This window comes from Sinocyclocheilus grahami, unplaced genomic scaffold (genome assembly GCF_001515645.1).
Source record: "Sinocyclocheilus grahami isolate Dianchi unplaced genomic scaffold, SAMN03320097.WGS_v1.1 scaffold661.1, whole genome shotgun sequence".
Classification (NCBI taxonomy): domain Eukaryota; kingdom Metazoa; phylum Chordata; class Actinopteri; order Cypriniformes; family Cyprinidae; genus Sinocyclocheilus; species Sinocyclocheilus grahami.
Window position 1 is genome coordinate 954,893 of NW_015505840.1, and position 7,633 is coordinate 962,525.

General features: G+C 38.4%; 1 long non-coding RNA gene across 1 annotated transcript in view; it reads left to right on the forward strand.

The window, feature by feature from the left end:
• LOC107558857 (uncharacterized) overlaps positions 1-335 on the forward strand; it is a 6,161-nt gene extending 5,826 nt beyond the window's left edge. Inside the window, exon 3 of the long non-coding RNA XR_001605530.1 lies at positions 323-335. This is a non-coding gene — a long non-coding RNA (uncharacterized lncRNA). The remainder of the gene's footprint in view (positions 1-322) is intronic.
• Positions 336-7,633: the final 7,298 nt, after the last annotated feature.

Genomic DNA, 7,633 nt, shown 5'->3' on the forward strand with positions numbered 1-7,633 from the left:
ATATATATATATATATATATATATATATATATATATATATATATATATATATATATATATATATATATATATATATACTTTTTTGGGATTAGATATTAATCATAAAACTTCTGAATCCCACTGACAAATTCACATTTAGAATCTAAAAATACAACCCCCTGACGAGATTAGCCAATGGCAGAAGCCCATCCGCTTCGTGGGAAGAGCCAAGATCGGATATCTTCTGAATAAGTAAAGCCTGGATTTAAATATTCATGAGTTTCCCGGGCCTACTACCTCCTCCTCAGTGGGAGCGGCGCGTCTCCTACTCCATTTTTGTCAGACGGGTGGAGGAACGCACTCTCGGCGGGGATACTGTCAGTCCACGCAGCGGATACTTCATACCGAGCAACAAAGGCTTCGAGAGCGATTACTGCAGGCTGTTTTCCTTTACTTTTAGTTGAGGAAGAGTCTATCCAGTGGCCTCAGGTTTCTGATATGGTAGATTATCACGCGGCGAATAATCAATCCTTATATTCAGCGGGCGGACAGCAGATCTACATGGAGCAGGAGAACGACTGGGACCGGGACCTACTGCTGGACCCGGCCTGGGAGAAACAGCAGCGGAAGGTAAGAGCTTCTGAAAGCCCGGGGGCCGCCGCAGGGGCCTGTAAAATGAGATATTTGCGCGTATAACGCGTTTTATTCTGATTGCTTTTATACGCGCTTAGAACGGCGGCACGCTTCGAATGTTAGCATGTTTCGCGGGATTCGAATGTTACAGTGTTGCGCGCGCGTGTGTGCGTGAGTGATACATTGTAACGGCTGAACCTGTTTTACTAGAGCGAGTTTCATTCGCCGCCGCTGCCTTCTTTCCTCTGTTCTTTCTCAACGCGACATCCAGACTCCTAGTTACAGCAGACATCCGGGTTTAAAATGGCAGTAGCTAGATATCACAGCACGGGAGCTTAAAATAGCTGCCGAAATGGTGTTTCTGGAGTTTATCTGCTGCTCTGGAGAGGAAAGATAAGCTAAAAAGAATAATAAAAAAATAAAAAAGGAAAGTATGAGGCGCGTTCTCGTTTTGAATGAACTCTGCGGTGTTTCTATGTAAAACCTGAGTGATAGTGAGTGTTCTAGTGTTTCATACACATGAATTATAATAAGGAATATTGAGGAATGCTCTGGGGTTGAATGAGGTTTTTGGGTGTGTGTCTTTTGGGGCAAAGACAAGCTTGACTGATTTGGTGTGACAGAAGGCTTTTAGGGAGAGTTTGAGAAAGGAAGGTCAAAGTTTGATTGGAAAAATAATTAATTATTAACCCACCAGAGCCCCTTCAGCAAACACTCTCACACACAAATGAATCACACACACATATATATATATATATAGTCACAGTCACTGGCCTTCAGACCCCAGAGGTGTGACCGACCCATAAACGGCATTTATTTGAGCAAGTCAAGTGGAGAAAGAGATCGACTGAACTCTTGAGCTCTCCTCCCCCTTTCTATACTTGTTTGGTAACATTTGTGAAGCCAAATATCTAGAAAGCAGGGTAGCCGTCCAATACATACCATATGGATTTCAGGAACTAAGATGAATTTAAAGCAAACTGCCAGTGTCTATTACTATATAGCTTGTGTAAATGACTCCTACAACCTGACCGGTATCAGTGAACAGTTGTCACATCTGTGTCTTTGACGGTACTAGACTGGAAACAGTGCTAAAAAAGTCAGTAGTGGCCTACACTTTTTTTTTTTTTAGCCAATCAGAAATGCCCACCGCCTTGGAGCTATCCAATTAGCTGACATTTTTGGAGGGCGGGGTTTTAGAGAGCAGGTTTGTGGTTGGGGTCGATCTAATTAGTTGTGTTTGGTATTGCATTCTACCGTTTCGCTTTTACAAGTACTGTAGTATGTATACTATGCTCAGTGTGCATCAGTATTGCCAGAATGTGTGTGGAAAAATGTCCCACAATGCAGTTTGCTTCACATTTTGACATGACCTTCCATTTCCAGTGTCTAAAATTTCATAATGTTTTAATCTTTAATTCCAAAAGGTATTGGTTAGGTTAAGGCTTAATTGTCATAAGTGGCTTAGTTATAGTAAGGGCCAGGACCAATGCAATCTACCAAGAGTAGCACAAATTAGCAACTATCGTAAACATGTCAAGCACAAAATGGGTTAATGTATGCTTTTTTGTGTGTTAAATAATGGCACAAATACCAATAAATTGACTACCGCAAACTTTAGTAATCATGTTGCATGATTTATTTAAATACTCTCCTCCCATAAATGTTATGTGTCCAAAAGTGAAACTCCTACAAATGCATAAGCAATAAGCTCAGCCGCAAACATACGTTTCCACAGTAATTTATTACTGTGTGTCTTTAGTTCCTGACAGTAGATTTTTAACGCCAAAAAAGGGTTTGTGATCGTGCAAGGTGTTCAATCTGGCCGGATGTGTGTAATTTCCACACCACTAGTGGCACTAAACAGAATTGCAAAAATAATGACTGTTATCAAACAGGTCTGATTAACTGTTATTGAGTCTTTTCTCATTTCCCTGGTTTTCAGAAGCGGATGTCATCACAGTTGGCAAATCTATAGTGGTGAACGGAAACTACAACATGTATAATATTTGATCATATTGTTTAATCTTTGAAAAGGAGAAAAAAAATATTGAGAGATTGAGACATTGGTCAGAAGAGAGAAAGATGTTAAATTTGCTGTCACTCCCTCAGCCATTGTATTAGACTTCACTTGTTTTCTGTAATTGATTGTCAAAGTAATATTACGCAAGTATAGTGTTATAAATGTACATAATGTGTAAAAGGGTCCATTGCATTTCCGTTTGCTGCCACTAGTTGAATAGGAATTGCACACTTTGCCTATACGGACAATGAGTCTGTGAGATCTTCACAGGTCTGCATGTCTCTGAGTCTAAAGTTTAGTGAATGTCCCTCTAATCTCAACACGGCATTGGTCATAAAATGATGTTTTGGCTCTGGAATTTCTATTGCATGTTTGTGAGGATGAATATTACACACAGACCAAAGTTCACTTGTGATTACTAAACCAACGCATCCTTGTTAAACCCCACACTGAGTTTCATTACAGTCTGCATGCACTGTTGCCTATTTCTGCTTGACTGAAACCAGGCATGTTGAAATATACCAAAGTGATCACCTTTTTCGTGACAGACATGAAATTACTCCCTGACAAATGCCAAACGCCCCGTGACCGGCTAGGACTTGCCTCTCCGCTCCACCCAAAATGTCTGAAAGGTCATTGAAGTGTTTCATTCTCTATTGAACAGCCTGTTTGGGAGTTGCAAAGCTGGGCGAATATGAATTGAAATAAGACGCAGTGATTTAACCTGCTTTGTTCTTGTTGTGTAGATAAGCACATATAAATCCAGTAGTGTTTAATAAGAAATATGTCTGGAAAGCAAAAACACAACCTCGTGCACTACAGGACAGATAGGTTTTTTTGCAAATGTTTTCTAGATTAGAAGATCATGATAACTTCATATACAAACATACGCAATCGGTAGAGGATTTTTTAAGGACGTTTTCGGTAGTCGTTTCTTGTGTCATTCCATGGCCGTTTATATCACAGGGATCTTTTCTTCAATTTATCGTGACTTTTTTGTATAGTTTCAAACAATTTCCAGTAGCCTTTTCTATTCCTGTATCGTCATCAAACACTTCCAGATGTTTATGATGAGCATAGCTGTCAGTTGTATATTACACTCTAAAAAATGCTGGGTTGTTTCAACCCAATGTTGGGTCAAATATGGACTAACCCAGCTGTTGGGTTAAAAAGCTCATTTAAAAATGTAACCAAAATTTAACCCAACAGTTGGGTTAGTCCATATTTGACCCAACATTGGGTTGAAACAACCCAGCATTTTTTAGATTGTATAAACAGATGTTTTGACTCTAAATTCTGACAGGGTTATTATAGTCAACTAAAAAGAAAACCATAAAAAACATTGTTTTGTTACTTAAATGTTAACTAAAATAAATGAGAAACAACTTTTTATCTTATGTTTATTTAGTTCAGATGCACTAAAATATCTATAGACATAAAAAAATAAAATAAGTTTGAGTAAAAAGAAAATATAACAATAAATTCAATGTAACATTTTTTAAATATATAAAATAATTCAAACTAATAATAAAAACTATTATAATTTCTAATTGATACTAAAATAACACTGAATTCTGATTGGAGGAACTGCATTCTAATCTGCCACCCAATGTAATGTTGCTTAGCAACAGTAACAGACTATAGTACTTAGTACAAGAAGTGTTTATTGTGACGTTATTATTATTATAAATGGTCTTTTATTACATTGATGTTGCCATCAAAATAATAAACCACTCAAGGCTGAGTGTTTTAGTGATATTTACCATAGTCGAAGACTTAAGGGTATAGTATTTAGACCCCTTACATCAAATAAATTCACTGTAACGCATGGCCTCGAGTGTATTATTGCTTTATAGCACCGTTAGGGGCAACAAAATAAGAATTCCAGAGAACCAATAACATACGCCAAATAAAAACCCTTGAGTCATGAGGCTGTTTGGTAGCGAGTTTGGCTCTGTATAAAGGTCTCTCTCTCTTTGTATTTCATCATGTCTGTTTAAATTGTTACAGGACTGAAATGAGCAGCAGCAAGTGTAATGGAATCACATCAACTAGGCTGCAGACTAAACTAGACTCGAGCTACTGATCCAGAGGTCGCGTTCCTCAATCAAACAGTGGGATTCATTCTCAAAAGTTCAACACATTGGCTCCGTTCCAAAACCTAGTGAGTTGCCGTGCTGTCTACTGGCTAGATAGGCAGTTGTCTTCTCAGGCAGCATTTTAACTGAAAGGTAACCTCATAAGTGACTAATATTGTTGTGCTCTACAAAAAGGTAACCTCATAATTATGGAGTTCTCTACAAAGGTTGAAACCTTTTGTTGTGATTATATTGCACATATTTTCGTCATGCATTTCATGTGAAGTTTCTTATGTAAGATTCATGTTTAATAGTAGATATGTTAGATTAGGGCTGCACGATTACTCGAATGCGATTGTCATGCACATTTTGATAGTAATGCGGGTTCTGTAATCAGCAGGAAATCATCATCACGTGTTTTCAGATGGAGCAGAATTTACTACACATAGCCGTAGTTCACTGACAAGTTACGCAAAAAAAAATCGCAGATGATTTTATTGCGCGATTCTGAAGAAATCGTTCGCGATAATGACAGCTGTTTGCATAGCTTCTCAGTGAACTACGGCTCTGTGTAGTAAATGCTGCTCCATCTGAAAGCATGTGAAAATACCACATTTAATAACATATTTTTACTCCAAACTCACTTCATAACATCAGTCGAGTGTTTGAAATAAATCCTTCTGTGAGATGATGTGGCTTCTTACACAGAATAAGGCACGCAACATATTTCATAGTATTTAAGCAGTGATAAAGGCATTGCATTATAAATATACTTTATTTTAATGAAAATGATAATAAGAACTCGGATAAACCGTATATTGCCGTAGTCGTGCGTTTATTAGTCACGTTGAATCAATGAAAGCAGTTGAATCTTCTGTTTATTCAGCTGCAGCGTTTTCTGGGTTTCTTCTGCGAGGTGTATTTGGAGTTTCAGCGCGAGAGCGCCCTCTGGCCTTTGGATGGAGATTTACTGCTGATCACAGAACCGTGCTTCAATGAAAGATACGCATGACAATCGCAGCTTCTGTCGAATCGCGATTTCGATTCCATTTCGATTTATCCTGCAGCCCTATGTTAGATAGATAAATGTGACTGTAATTATGTGAATGTGATTATTTGTGGTTGGTTTCACCTCTTCATATTGTGGTATCGCAGTAGCCTTGCCTCAGGGTAGTGCTGCTGTCGTGTCCGGTCAGTGACTGTGTGAGTCAGTGTGTTTCGATGGGTTTGATTGGACTCATTGATTGTGTTTAGTGAGAGTGCAGTTTTTATCTGGACTCAGTGTCCTGCTGGGCAGCCGTCCACCTGCTCTGAAGGGAATCCCAGTATGCATTGCCACAAACTTGTTGAAAAATGAATCAAGGATAGAATTTGAGTTGAGAAATGACAATTGCAATTCCAGTCAAAACCGAAATGCATCAATCTAATTGGAAATGTACCATTTTACCCAACACTGAGTGCTGCGGTGATGATGCATTTTTGTAGGCCAACCCTAATAAGTGTGCATAACTTTGGTTCCTTCAACAAAAACCCAATAGAATTTTTCCATTGGATTTTGGATTTTTGCAGGAAATAAGCTCTGTGACTGACAAAAGTTTGATTCTTACACGTTTTGTTCATGATGATCACAAATGAACACAATTTCAAGCCTAAAAACTATCATCAGAAGTAAAAAGCTATAAATGTAGGCTATATTCAAGCTACACCACAGTTGCACGAGTTCCAGCCTTATGGGACAATTCTTTCAGTCCTTATTTAAAAGCATTTTCTCTGAAAGTTTGACTAGTTTGTAAGAGCACAATTATAAATTGTAAAAGCAACTAGTGAGTAGACGAGTTCACCTGTTCGGTGTGATTTAATGTTTCCAACAACCTTTATCAAACGCCGTTTTCAAGACAAGCTTTAAAAAGTCACAAGTTTCGCTGATGGTATTTTATGTCATATAGAATAAAATGTGAACATCTTGAGCTTGTGTTTCAGGCGTTTCGCCAAAAACACATAGACTTCAGGATGATGGAATCTGGATGTGCTAAAACATCTAATATCAGAGTACAAAGTGTGTTTTTAGCTAAGGAGTTTTGTAGATTAAAGCGAGTTTGTGGTCACTGAGGTTTTTTTATGCAACTGTGTAGAAAAAAAGCTTTTTGTTATAACTACATATGCAAATGTTGCATCAGTGAAGCTGACAGCAAAACTGCAGCAGTGTTTAGGAGTCGGTTATTTTTGTCAGAATCCAGAATTGAATGTGTGAAATGCAGAAATTGTGACTTTGTCTCAATTTTAATGGCGCTTGTCAGTTCTGTGCAGTTTAACACTCACTATTTCGCTGATATTTCGTTTGTATTGAGTGTGACAGTTTCTCTGTTGCGGTTTCCTCTCAAGAGCATCACCGAACAGACAGTTAACTTATTTTTGTCCCTATAAGCGTTTCACACCATGTTGTTCTTCAGCTGACGAGATGTGCTGTGTTGAAGCGTGATTGAGCTTACATGTGTGAGTTCCTGTTAAATTCAACCTGAGTGCGTGTGTTTGCACTCATCTGTAGTTGGAATAGTACTTCAACGTTTCTGCTTGCAATGATGCATGTTGAAATCAAAAATGTGCGTAATCTAAGTGTTTTCCATGCACTATAACTGTGTTTCTGCTACATGGAAGAGTTAGTTTGCAAATGAGTCGATTGCATGGGAGAAGGTCTGGACTTGATGTCAGAACTAATGGACGGCAGATGCAGGTATTGAGATTTGGCATTAAGTATCTTCTGATGATGGTCGGACCCAGACCTGAATGCATCTTTTCCCAGAACAGAGCTTTGACCACTAAATCACTGAATGAAAGGCTGACCGTGAGTCATGAATATTGAGTGTAAACAGCAAGAATATTAAATTGACTAACAATTTCCCGGTACAGCAAATACAGGCAT